At 35.6% G+C, this 14,755-nt stretch overlaps 1 pseudogene; it reads right to left on the bottom strand.

Moving 5' to 3' along the window:
* Positions 1–3,879: 3,879 nt before the first annotated feature.
* On the bottom strand, positions 3,880–3,978 carry LOC122100561 (annotated as a pseudogene).
* Between the last annotated feature and the right edge of the window lie 10,777 nt (positions 3,979–14,755).

The following is a 14,755-nucleotide window of genomic DNA, read 5'->3' as shown; positions in this document are numbered from 1 at the left end:
TGATGTTTCCATTCTCATTTCTGAGCTTATTTATTTGGGTGTGTTCGCTTCTTTTTCTGATAAGATTTGTGAAGGGCCTGTCAATTTTGTTAATATTTTCGAGCAACGAACTCTTTGTTTTTTTGGTTTTTTCAAATAGTTTTATTGGATTCTAATTCATTTAATATTGATTTAATTTTAATTAAAATTAATTAATTAATTAAAATAATTATTTCTTTCCATCTATTATATTGGTGTATATCTTGGTGCTCTTTTTCAAGGTGGTTCAGATATCTCATTAAATTGTTGCTTTCAGATCTCTCCTATTTGTTGATGTAGGAGCTCAGAGGTATAAATTTGCCTCAGAGTACTGCCTTTGCTGTGTCCCAGATGAGATGGTAATTTGTGTGCTCATTTTTGTTGAATAGCATGAACATTTGGATTTCCTTTCTAATATCTTCCATGACCCACTCATGATTCAGCAGTGTGTTCTTCAGCCTCCATGTGTTACAAGCCTTTCTTTGGTGGCTTTTGGTGTTGCATTCTAATTTTATTCCCTTGTAGTCAGAGAGAATGCAAGGTATAATTTCAATGTTTCTGAATTTGGACAATTTTGCATTGTGGCCTAAAATGTGGTCTATTTTAGAAAATGTTCCATGTGCTGCTGAGAAAAACTTGTATTCTGATGCTGCTGGGAGAAATATTCGATAGATGTCTGTTAAATATACTTGATCTATGCAGTTGTTTATATCTGCGGTTTCTCTGTTGAGTTTTTCAGAGTTGATCTATCTAGTGGGGAGAGTGGTGTGTTAAAATCCCCAACAATTATTGTCTTTGGATCTCTGTGGGATTTGAGTGAAAGTAGTGTTTCTTGGTTAAATTTGGGTGCTCCATTGTTTTTCGAATAGATATTTCAAAATAATATGTAGCGACATTCTTTACCTCTTCTTTATCTCTTCTCACTAATTTTAATTGGAAGTTTATTTTATCTGATATTAGGATTGCAACTCCTGCCTGTTTATGGGGGCCATTTGCTTGGTAGATTTTGTTCCAGCTTTTAACATTGAAAATGTTTTTGTGTTTAACAGCAAGATGTGACTCCTGAAGGCAACAGATAGAAGGGTCTTGCTTTTTAGTCCTACAAGACAGTCTATGTCACTTAATTGGAGAATTAAGTCCGTTAATGTTGAGAGATAGGACTGAGAGGTATTTGGGAGTTCTGGCCATGTTATCTACCTTCTTGGGGTCTATGAAAACTGGGTTCTTCCTATCTTCTTGGATTCTCAGTTTGGGTGCATTTTCTTGGCATTTATTGTGGTCTTGTTAGTTTTCTATGTTTAGGACATCTTTAAGAATCTTTTGTAGGGCTGGTTTGATGGAGATGTATTGTTTCAATTTTTCTTGGCTATGGAAGGTTTTTATTTGGCCTTCAGTTATAAAGGAGAGTTTAGCTGGGCACAGTATTCTTGGTTGATAGTTGTTTGTCTTTAGGGCATGGCATACATCATTCCAGGCTCTTCTTGCTTTGATTGTCTCTGCTGAGAAATCTGAGGTGATTCTAATTGGTTTCCCTTTATAGGTGATTAATCTTTTCTCTCCTCTGGATTATTCATTATCTGTTCTGTCCCGATTACCATGAGTGGAAGTTGAGATACCCGGACTTGCCATTTTTCTTGTGTTTTTCAGGTTTGTTCTGCCCATTTGGGATGAATGAAACACCAGTTTTGTGCTAGAACACTAACTTAAGGCAAGCATCAACCAAAGGCTGTATTTGCACAGTCAATAGTTTGCAGATACAATCTCGTTCAATGGATACATCTATTCAATGTCAAACAACTATATATTAATGGGCTACAAACCGCAAATGCGAATTTGGCAAACCAGAAATTATTAGGTTTAGGGAGAAATGTGGGTAAAAAATAGGAATAGAGAGATGTGGGAAGGCACAGGGAGAGTTAACTAAGTCCTAATCTCAAAACCGGAAATAGGTTGAATAGGATGAAAGTAGAGAGAGAAAAAAAAGAAGAAAGAGAAAGGGGGAAAAAAGAGACCAGAAAAAATAGAAAAGTAAAAATTAAAAATATTATGTAGACTCGAAAACGAAATATTGAGAGAAGAACATGCATATAATGCAGAAGGGGAGGGATATAAAGAGATGTGAAAAATTTAAAAACAAAAATACTTAAAATATTATATAGGTATAAAGAGGTAGTACTGCTATCAAGGAATTTAAGTCTAAGAGGTTTTGAACTGAGTAATAAATTTGTGGATTAAGTGTGTACACAATGGAGGATAAGGTCTAATAATCGACTATGGGTATATCTGAGGATGTATAGAAAAACAAGTCACATAAAAAAGAACGAAAGAGAAAAAAAGGTGAAAAGGATAAGAAAGAAAGAATAAAAGATCAGAAGTTCAATAGAGCAAAACAAAACACACAAAAAAATTTTAAAGAAGAAAAAAGAAAGAAAAACGCACACACAAATATACCCCTAAAATAAAAAGTATAAGAGGGAAAAAAAAGTTACTAGGAAACATTTTTTTTCAAAAATGGTAAAAATTAAAAAGTTTTAGAAATTTTTTTATAAAATGTACAAAAAAAAAGAAAAAATATTTTGATTGTTTGGGGAGTGGTGGGAAAAATCCTGTATCTCCCTTGTGTCTGTAACCAGCCTCTTGTTGGAGTCTCTGATCTGCTTGTGGTGTTTGATTTTCCTGTGGCTTGGTTGGTTTCTTAAGTCAGTTTGTTTGAACAGGCCAAAAAATGCTGCTTTACCCAGGATTTTGTGATCCTCCTCTCAGGTTAGTTCAATGGGAGGGGGATCTGCTTTGATTATCACAAAAGAGGGAGATGGCTTTTTCCTCGTTTGGAGAAGCTCTGATGAGGCTAGGTTCTGGGTAGAGTTGAGACTTTTCAGCAAACATTAGCTTTTCCTGGGGGCTAGCTTGTTAGAAAATCACGAGCCCAGGCTGGAGCCACTCTCTGGGTTTATATTTACTGAATTTCAATTGATTGGCAAGGCTGCTTAAGGGAGGGGCAGCCTCTGGCTCTGATTACCCAGTGAAGAAAGCCATTCCTAGGGCTTGCGCCTGAGCTGGGTGACATTTCTCTGGGTGAAGCTGAGTCTGGGAGGTCAATTTAGGTTCTTGTGACCTGCTAAATGACTCGAGTTTTCTTCCAAGGCCTTAGTTGGAGCTAGCAGCTCCACCGAGCTTTGTCAGTATCCAAGATGGAGATGTCCGGATCTGGGGGGAGGGGTGGCCTTCTCTCCTCTGCTCCCTGAGAAGGAGTGAGGACGTTAGGCTTCTACTTTCACCGAGTCTTGGTTCCTGGGTCGTCTCTGGTCTGTGAACTGCAGGATGAAGATGTCTGCTCCTTGTCAGTTCTTGCTGGTGTTGAGTAGAATCTGCTCACCCACCGCATCTGGCTCCTTTGTCCTGGACTCTCTGTGTTACAGGATGGTGACTATGGCCGCCGCTGCTGCCTAAGCTGCTGGCAAATGCTCAGATCTGTCTCCTTGCCTGGATTTTCCCTCTCTGGCCTAACTCTGTGTACTGTGATGACACACTTGGTGTGATTCTCTGGCTTAGGACTGTTCACTGGAACTCTAAAACTGCTTTCTATGCAAGAACTTGTTTAACCTTCAGCTTCTCCTCCACCATCTTCCCGGAACCCTCTATGAGCATGGTTTAAATTTTATTTCTTTGGGATAAAATGACAATGTTATCTAATTTCAAGTTTTATAAAGGTTATGCTATGTAAGGGCCTTTCTAAGGTGAAGATTTAATACACTGATGTCAAACTAACCTTTAATTCTATGAATTACATGTATTGTTACACTTGTATTTTTGTAATCAACTTTTTAACAACTGTTTTTCATTTCTTGCATTTGAAGAATGAAAAATATGGAATACTTCACAAATTTTCATACCATCCTTGGGCAAGTACCATTTTAATCTCTGTATTGTTGTAATTTGGGTAGACCTGCTGCTAAGCATGTAGTATCCTCTAAATTTAAGTAGTTATTGATGCAATGTTTATACAGGCACATATCCATGGTTGCCTATTTGTAACAAGGAACCCTTATTGTTCCTAAAAATGCTATTGATCATATCTCTCTAAATTTCTGTCTATAGTGGAAAAATTATATTGTTTGGTCGATTATTCACATTTGCAATTTTTTGTCAATGACTATTTTGTCATTTTCATTTTAAATTTGATCATATTTTGAAGCGTTTACAGCTAAGTCCAAAGGTGATGGCTTTTCAAGTACTTATTTATCAACTGAGTTATCTTTGTGGAGCTAATGGATTCAAAGTAAGCCTTGGTTAAGATCTACTTCTAAACTTCTGCAGCTTAAAATTTCCTAAATGAGGTCTCAGTGGCACAAATATCTTCCTGACCCTTACCCTTCTTCCATGTAGGAACAGACCAACCAGAATATCTTACACTGACAGCATAGATTGTCTTACTGGAACAAAACTAATCTTAGTTACAAGGGATCATAGAGAGATGAACACTTCAGACCGAACTGTTCAGAATAGAAGGTATTTTATCAAAATATAATTGTTTGGGCTGGGAAGCTGGCTCAGTGGTAGAGTGCATGCCTTGCATACCTGAAGCCCTAGGATTGATTCCTCAGCACCACATAAGGAAAAAGAAAAAAGCCGGAAGTGGTGCTGTGGCTCAAGTGGTAGAGCACTAGCCTTGAGCTGAAGCGCTGAGGGACAGGGCCCAGGCCCAGAGTTCAGGCCCCACAACCAGACCCAAACAACAACAACTATATATATATAATTGTTTATTATACCTATTATTTCAAAAGTAGCTAAAGCCAAGAAGGTGAAAAAGTTGTTCATATGCATGTTTACTTAATATCCTGGGCCTGTCTACCATACAACCAGGCAGGAACTTACACTACTTTCTATCACCAAATATTTCCATAGCTCCTGGAGAAGTCTATATATTTCTCCTCGATATTAGGCCTTAAATTGGTAATGTTTTAATCAAAGTGTTTCCTCTTGCCTCCAGGCTTTATATTTACAAATGGTAAAGCTTTAGGTCTAACTCTACCAAAAACTGAGGTAGAGATAATGGAATAATACTTTAAAACAGATTTGCCTTTGATACCCTAACCACAACAGAACAATGCATAACAATTTCTTATATTATATATACTTATATATTTTATATTTATATGTGCTGATCTTAAGTTTCACACAGTGAATCTTACTAGAATTAATTTATAACTTGACAAATAAATTGAAATTTATTCCCATAAATAGATTGGAACATAAATAATTAGGTTTAGAATATATATTCGAATATAAAAAGTATCAATGCAATGTCTTTGGTATAAACTTGTGATACCTTCTAAGTGTTCTTGGTCTTCTGAATTCACATAGTAAAAAAAAAAAAAAAAAAAAAAAAAACAGTATTGTTTTCCTCTAATCTAGAAGAGATTTTACACTGCTGCTGTGTTTATTGTATTAACTCGCTGGTCCCAAATTGTTTTTCTCCATATTATGCCTAAAAGCTATTATTCTTCTGCAGTACCCACGGGTCCGAGGATACCAGGTCCCAGGTTATCTGCATCATCCGATAACAATGGCAAGTCTTCTCACCTTGGCCCATCCAACATGCTAACAGAAAGTAATTGAAGACCCATCTCAATTTTTCATTTCCTATAATATTTCAGGGCCCCAATTCCTTGCAGTAATTAGCAGTAAGCAATTGTGAAATTTAAGGCAACTTCAAATGAAAGAGCAGACCACAAAATATGAGTGAAAGTACTGTAGTTCAAACTTTCAATTTACAGATGACAAGCCCATACGAGTAAACAAAATCACAAATGTCACAAGATTATTTTTAATACCGCTCTCCTAATGATGAATGAAAGATTTCAGTCCAGCATAAGTAGGCCAAAAAATTTCCTGGAATGATAGATCCATAATTGTTCTACCAAGGCTAGGAAAACTAGACTTAGATATCAAATATAATTTAAAAAAACAAATTGAGAAGACCCTAGTGCTTCAAAACACTGGTACTTCAGTAAAACTTGGTTCTGTAGTATAAAAATGTTTTAATTCTCAAACCAATGATAACCTACATTTAATCTCCTTCAAGTATATATCTTTTCAAATAAACTTTCTAGAATCATATTCAACAAAATAACACTTGACAAGTAGATGATAGTGACATTAAAAGTTTTTCAAGTGTAGGAATCAAGTTACAATAGAGTTCATTTATTTACCCAGCACTAATGCAAAATAAGTTCAACCATTCATTAAAGTGTAGAAATAGTATCTCCCACCATTTGCGTTGTTCAGTAGGTGCCTTCCAGAAATGTGTTAAAAAGATCAGCCTCCTATAATTCAAACCCAAATATTAGCTAATAAAGTAAATTTCATCACATAAGAAGGTACATTTTAAAAAGTCATTAATAGTTGCCTTAGCATGTGTTGCCTTATCATATATTTTCCCTATCTGTCTAACATAGTAAGAAATATGACTTTAAGTCTTGAATGTGGGTACTGATCAGAGATGTGACAAACCTAAAATCAATCTTCTATTTCTATCATATTCCTCTATAGTAGTAAATTTTAGTTTTCTTCTTTTTCCAAAACTTATAGGTAGTAGAAAATATCCTATATAAAATAAAATAATCACACACCATTGCACAAAGCCATTTATAAAAACTGGTAGTTAGCTATAAATTCTAAGCGATTTTTAAACTTTCTTGTTGACTAAAGATTAATCTTCCAAAAAGATGAGAATAAAATCATGTTTAGGTGCTTCACGTCTCCAGTCTTGCAAATTGTTATTACAGATGAATGAATTATGGAAGTATATGCTGACATCAGTTTAAGTATATGTAGGATTGAAACTCCATGAAATGTATATAAACCTTTCAAAGTATTAACAGACAGTTTAATAGAATGAATATCAGGAAGTTGAAACCAGAAAGGAATAATAGTAAAGACATAGAATGAATGAAAAATGGAACAAGGGGCAAGTACAGCTAGAATACTCAATTACACATGTAATAAAGGAAGTGGTAAATCTGAAATAAATCTTGGAGAAAGGGTTGGTTGAGAATGATAAGAGTGACTCTGATCCAAGAGCATTGGACAATTAGATGGACATATTTAATTGTAACACACTTGCACAACCTTTTGAAATTCAGTTAAAAACACATCTACAAACAAAAACACACAAAAATCACAAACAAACTGCAATCTCTAGAAAGTATGTATATGACCTCACAAAATTTTAAGCAGTTAATGAAGGGTAGTCTTGGGAAAAGTAAACAAAGCTGTTCAAAGAGGGCAGTTTAGGGGAGAATTTTGAAGAGATTTAAATAGATTGTCTAAGGTTATAAATCACCTACATCTACTGCAAATATTTTCTTCTCTGTGTGTGTGTGTGTGTGTTTTTTTTTTTTTTTTTTTGGTCCGGTCGTGGGGCCTGAACTCTGGGCCTGGGCATTGTCCCTTAGCTCTTCTGGTTAAGGCTAGCGCTCTACCACTTGAGCCACAGCTCCACTTCCGGCTTTTTTCTTTTTGCTTATGTGGTGCTGAGGAATTGAACCTAGGGCCTCAGGCATGCAAGGCAAGCATTCTACCACTGAGCCACTTTCCCAGCCCCCATTCTGTGAGTATTTCTTTGTCTGAACTGGTTACTCCAGTCCTGAGCCGTGGCTTCATAGCTTATGAAGATAGAATGGAAGAATCAAGATCAAGAACCCATTATACCACCGGAGAGAAAACAGTCCTCTATGGTTTCTCTCATCTCTCTTCATTACTCTTTTCTCTTACTTTTAATAAAGTCAAGTGATTTTGAATTATATTTCCTTCTTTTTCAGAGAATTACTGTTTGGTAATTAAATGTCAATTCACAAATTTTGATGTCTTTTTAAAAAAGAATTTTGAATTTAAATTCCACTACAACTTTGTTTTACACAGTGAGAGTATATTTCCTGTGTAAGGACAATTCTCAAAGGAACCTACAGGATTCACAGCAAGGTTTGTGAGGTTTGTTTGTTTAGTGTGAAAATGAGCCATATTCACCCACATTGCTCCCTCTCAGCTAAGTCTCCTTGGATTTCTTTGCATGAAAGCTTATTTTCCCAGAAAATGTTAAATTTTCTTAATAAGCTAAGTTGTTAAAAAGTTTGAACAATTAAAATTTACCTGTCATAAATTTTTAAATATTTTGAAATTCCTTTATCAAAATCGTGAATTCACCAATCTTAATCCCACCTTTACCATCAAAAACAGTTGACATGTTGTTTTCATGATATAGTGTCCATGAAACTACTATTTTCCAAGGGCTTTGTTATGTATATATTTGACCATATAAGCTGATGCTGAGCAAAATGAACTCCAAGATATGGAAACAGATATTTATTTGCGGTTGCTTTTTTTGATGTACTATGTGATCTCTATTTTCTTTGAGATTTTCCCCTATGGTTTATCCCCTGCTGTGTTTGATTTTTGGTACCCTGTGTATTGTGTATACATTTACCTTAATTAGGGAAGGGAACAGGAACAAAAAAAAATGGTGAGACAAAGGACAAACAGCAAACCAATGCAATAGCAATTCTCACAACACAATAATTTGGAAATGTACATTACAACTTGGGAGGGGTATTAGGGTGAAGGAAAAACTGAGAAAAATGAGAGAGGGGATAACAAGTTTGAAAAGTTATGTATTCACTACCTTACAATGGCTGTAACCACAGTGCACATCACTTTCACATTAAAATTAAATTTAAAAAATAAGCTGATGAATTAAAATTTCACTGTTTTGGTAGAGTAAATATTATTCTTTATGTAGTAACTTTTTAAAAAATCAGTATTATATGGCATCTAATTTGAATTAATTACCTCTTCTTTATCAGAGGGTCATCAACTTGAATGATATCCAGCTAGACAATTTTTTCACAATATACTTGCCAATATTTTGAAAATAGAATAAATTAATACTTTGTTATACTAAAACAGAAAACAGTTTCATTCTATGGAAACCCATAACTTTTAAAAGTAAATAAGTTGTTAATAGGACAGAATGTATATGTTCTTCAAAATTCCTATGACTAATAACTACTCATTTTCAAATTCTGAACATTCCATACCTGAGAGATTCAAAATATACCTGTTTGTATGTTATGTAATTCTGTAGTAGATGCATTTTCCAATGGGGTGTTACAGACTGAGAAGTGAACAGAAAAAGAGCCACATTCTGATATGGGATAAAACTATGAAGCATGTGATAATTAATTCTTCAAGAGTAAGCAGTTGTTTATCAGATTAAGCTATTATTTCTATGACCATCAATCACAGGGTTCATGCCATAAAGTCATCCTAGCCCACCAGTTTCCAACTTGTAGGGTGCACCTCAAAATTCCCTTAATTCATATCAAGAATAGCTTATGTCCATTGTGAAAATACACTGCACCTCTGCTAATGTGATGCCCTCCATATTCTGGAAAGAACACCACTATAAACAGGGTTGCATCATTTTTCCTCCACTGGTATTCTTGAAAATATTATTTATGTTTATACTGTTTTAACTATCATAGATAATCAGGAGGTGAAAATTGGAAGATTACAGTTCAAAGATTGTGAAGACTAAGGGTCTATGTTGAAGGGGCAGAATGATGCAGGCTCTGGCCTCAGGATTATCTGAGGACTGTGTTTGAGTATTAGGAAAGCTCTTGGCATGTCAGGCTAGAGAGGGAAAATGTTCTCTCTCCCTATCTGAAAACAAATGTCACAGACTCCTGGGAGCTGAGGAAGTATCTCTTCTGCTTGCTGAAGCATAGTTGAACACTAAAACAACAAATCAAAAAATTTAAAAGGAGAAAAAGTTTGGATGAAGGTATGAATATTTTGTGGTTTTCCATGCAAAATCCTAAAATAATTTTACATCAAGCTCTTTTTGTTCTTAATATTTTAAACTTACCACAAGGAGATATTTTAACTAGAGCTGAGTGCCATTTTGAACAAGTATCAGAAAAACCTTATTTAAATGCTCCCATATGGATTAAGATTGCATTGGATGCAGAATAGCAACTAGGAACATTATTTCATAAGGGGCGAGGATAGGGTTTTGTGTCTACACAGGATGGAAACAATACTAGCTTCCTGCCTGATGGATACAGATGAGGCCCAGTGAGGACAGCCCCGTATCCTGCAAGGAATCGGCCACCAGTTGAGGAAAAAGAAATCCCCACTGCCCATCTGGGGGCAGGTTAAAAAGTTGACTGGAGAAGGACAAAAGATGTTACAAGGCAATGGTAAACCTGTCACGACTGAGAACTTGTTCTTGGCCATGTGTGCCCTGCTTACTGTAAACTCTGTCCATGCTAATGCTAATTTAACTTATTGGGCCTTTGTTCCTAACCCTCCTTTATTGGAACCTGTTGTTTGGGGAGACATGGATATAACCGTCTATAATGTTCCTGCTGTTTTGTCTCCTCCTTGGAATAATTTGACATTTTACAATAAAGATGATGGTAGCTTTTTAAATTTTACTTACTATACTCATCCCTTGCCTGTTTGTCTGGGGCCTCCTCCATGTTTAGTTATGAATTGGCAACATTGGGTTTTACCTGGGAAATGCACTTCCAATTCTAGAACACAGCTGCAGCGATTAACTACTTGGTCCATTAATAGTAGCTGGGAAAGTGTCACCTTTGATGGCAAGTTATCCTTACCTATGTGTCCCGATTTTACTTATATTGATTTAAAATATCAGCCTTTTGTGTGGCAAGAGTGTAGAGGAAAATTTGGAAAAGTGTTCAATAATTTTATTAATTGAGGACCTTTTGGACAGTTTATTAATACATGTTCAGAATGGAATATTACCAGATGTGATTTATCAAATGTTACTAGGATGCTGGAAACCATTAATGAATCACTTACTGGAGATCAACTGATGGCCTGGGGAGATGGAGGCATTGCAGATGCTCGATGGGCTTTCATGGCTGCACCCACTGCTGTTCAGACTCATCTTTGGAAGGTCAGAGCGGTGCTGAAACCCGTGATGCTATCAAATGAATCATTTTCAGGGACGTCGAACTCTGCGTCCACTTATAATTTTACTTTGTACAAATCTTATGATGTAACTGCTTGTGTACCTCTGTCTTATGTATTTTTAGTGGGAAATTTTACATTTTCTCCTACCATTTCTTGTTTTAATTGTCTCCTTATTCTTGTGTTAATTCCTCTCTTAATTTTAATGACAGTGATAGTACTATGATATTACAACAAAGAACTCATATTTGGCTACCTGTTAAATTAGGAAGAAAATGGTCCCAAAATCCTTTGGATACTGTTATTGAATTTTTTTTTACCAAACTACTAAAACGTACAAAGCGTATGATTGGCCATTGTATCTGTGATCTTAAACTTAATTTCTATTACCATTGTTGCTGCGGTGTCTGGAATTGCCCTACACACTGCCTTACAAACTAAGCACTTTGTGGAAGAATAGCACCAGGATTCACATTAATTGTGGGTCTCACAGGTAGAAATTTATGCTCTATTATAAACACAGATTATTATTCTTAGACAGTGGGATGGTTAGGAAAAAAGTTATTGGTTGTGGAAAAACAGTTATTGTTAAAAAGTGATTGGAATTTTACTACCTTTTGCATTACTAATGTAAAATGTAATAAATACATGATTAGAATTTAATACAGCAGTATTTATCTGGAAATTCTACAGCTCCTCAATTGATTGCTCAGTTACAATTTAATGTACATGATATTTTTGGTAAACAATTTACAAATGATGGTGCTTCTAATATTGATGATGCATTTATTAAACAATTGGAAGGGTTGGATCCGAAAGAAATACAGTGAGTTTGATGATGAAATGCCTATTTTTTCTTATCCTGTAATTCGACCACCCCTTATGAATGGTATAGCTCAACCAGCCAGATATGAAGGTGTTGTTTTTGATGATATTGGTAAACTTAAGAAGGCAGTTGTATGGTCCTCAGTCTCATTAGGTTAAGGAATTGCTTAATGGGCTTGCCCGACATTACAATAATTTTGCTCCCATGGATTGGAAGATCCTATGTAGAGCCTTGCTTAAGACACCTAAATACCTACAATGGCAAATGTGGTTTACTGAGTTATGTACAAAAAGGGCTAGACAAAATGCACAGAGCAGTAATCCACACCTGCAGATCATAACGTTTCCCATGTTAAGTGGAACAGAACAATATGCGGATGCTCATATAAAAGTAAACTCTCCTGAAGAGATCCATGAGCAGTTAAGAGACATAGGTATTGAAGCATGAGAAATGATTCCACCGGTAGGAGAGCATTATGGCTCTTGGACTAAAGTAATTCAAAAACCTGATAAACCCTATGTTGAATTTTTATCACGATTGAAAGTGACCTTGGAACGTAGTGTTGTGGGAGAGGCTTCACGGCAACAACTGCTGCACATGTTGGCTCATGAGAATGCTAATGAGGACTGTAGACGAGCCCTATTGCCTATTAAAGAATCTGGATATGTGAATGCATATTTAAGGTCCTGCAAAGACTTTACATCTGAATCCAGGCGTATGCAGGTGTTTGCTGAAACTATGGCCACTATATGATTGTTATTATTTTGTTTGCACTTGTACTGTTATATTTCATTTTTATGAAAACAATGCAAGCGTCTATGATAACCCTGTGGAAAGCTTTACTTTTAAAACAAAAGAAAAAAGAAGGAAATTGTGAAGACTCAGGGTCTATGTTAAAGGGGCAGAATGATGCAGGCTCCGGCCTCAGGATTATCTGAGGACTGTGTTTGAGTATTAGGAAAGCTCTTGGCATGCCGGGCTGGAGAGGGAAAATGTTCTTTCTCCCTGTCTCAAAACACATGTCACAGACTCCTCGGAGCTGAGGAAGTAGCTCTTCTACTTGCTTAAGCATAGATGAGCAGCTGGTCAAGCATTTTCCTGATATTGAAGAAGTGGTTTGAGCTTGCTCTAAAATAGTTTAGATAATAATATACCAAGACATTGTCTCATAGGTCAAGTAAAAATGTATCTGTTGAAATTTTTGTGTGAATGTCTTCTGACCAAATCTTGGCAAAGATCATGCTTGCTTGTCTTTAAATACCACTTAAATAAAGCACAGCATGCAGTGGCAATTGCTGTTTGCACTCTGCATCCCCTATGTCCTGGTGATTTCGTTACCATTATCCAGGGACCCCAATGCAGTAGATGTTGACAAAAGCCCACCCAGGCAGGAAGGATCCCTAGATTCTTATCTCCAATAAACTTCTCAGCAAAAGACAGACACAAGTGAGCTGAGGTTGAAGTGGTAGGGCACGAGCATTGAGCATAAACAGGCTCAGAGACAGTGTCCAGTCCCAGAGTTCAAGCCATAGGACAAATCAATAAAACAAAAACAAAAATAAAAACAAAACCCAAACCTAGCATTTTTCTCACTGTATACAGAGGCACGCAATTAAGGAATTTGCTTCCTGTCTTACATACAGGTAGAAGAAAGATGTCACACAATTATTCTCTTCATACCATGTTATACCAAAGCTTAAAAAATTGCCCTTTTTCTAAATTTATAAATTAATATCATCCATTTGTTGGCAACTCTGTCTACATTATTCACATTATCATTTTATACATGAAGTGTTGGAATTATCTATTAACTGAGTTCTAACTATAACTCTCATGAAAGAATATTCTAGGCAAATAGAATGCAAGAAACATTTGTAAATTTGTCAATTAAACACTGTACTTAAAAAGAATTTTGTAAGTATCCTATAGAATATGAAATTACAATCAAAACCGAAATATTTATTTTAAACTTAAACTCTAATTTAGCAAGATCTACATAGTCCTTCATTAGATTAACTTTGCTATTTCTCCAGGCTTAAGATTTTGTAATCCTTCATCCTTTCCTTGGAATCTAACAGAGTGATGATTACTTACTTTTTCAAATTTTGGATGGGAATCACGAACCATTTTGCATCTAAGAATGTTCTGTAATGAAGAGAGCATTTAAAACGCAACTGAGAATTATATATGAGTTGCATTTCAATAGGAAACTTGACTTCTCAAAACATAATGACAAAATTAGCCCAAATGTCCAACTTTGTATTCCTTTCTTGTTTGGTTTGTTTTATTAAGACAAAATTATACTACCTGGTCCAGCGAAGGTATCACTGTGTAATTCCACTATCTGATCTCCTATCTTAGTCTGAGTTCTAGAATTCTAGCCTTGTTTCACATTGCCCCTCCATAGTTTCTTATTAATTTAATCTAGATACAGACTAGCAATTCTGAACTTCTCAGTAATATTATCCACTGCAGTGCTCAGAGTGTTCATATACTCTTTTCAAAGATGTTCTAACATTTGACACAGGATATGAACATTATCAGATGCACCTGCAGGAGTCTCTGATTCATTCCTCCATGGATCTGATCCCTTTAATAATGATTATTTGACTCTCTTATTATCTCTGGTCCCTATTTATGTAATAGTCAAACTTTTTTGAAGAAAGTTCACTTGAGGACTTTCTAAAATTAAAAATTATCACTTGATTCTAGTCTTACTCAGGACATATTTTCTACTGTTTTCTAACTTTTCCACATATTCTGAGAGTTGCTTCATATGTGTATTTGTGCACATATAAGTGCTTCTGTATATATTTGTATGATTGCATGTATGTATGCAAAAGCCTCAACATCTTATTCAGCAATCTTGCTCATGACTGGTATTCCAATACTTGAGCCATTCTTCCAATCCAG

Source organism: Dipodomys spectabilis, unplaced genomic scaffold (genome assembly GCF_019054845.1).
Source record: "Dipodomys spectabilis isolate Male_0828 unplaced genomic scaffold, ASM1905484v1 ptg000583l, whole genome shotgun sequence".
Taxonomy (NCBI): Eukaryota; Metazoa; Chordata; class Mammalia; order Rodentia; family Heteromyidae; genus Dipodomys; species Dipodomys spectabilis.
The sequence above is the reverse complement of the archived record's forward strand: the minus strand, read 5'-3'. Positions and strand labels throughout refer to the sequence as shown.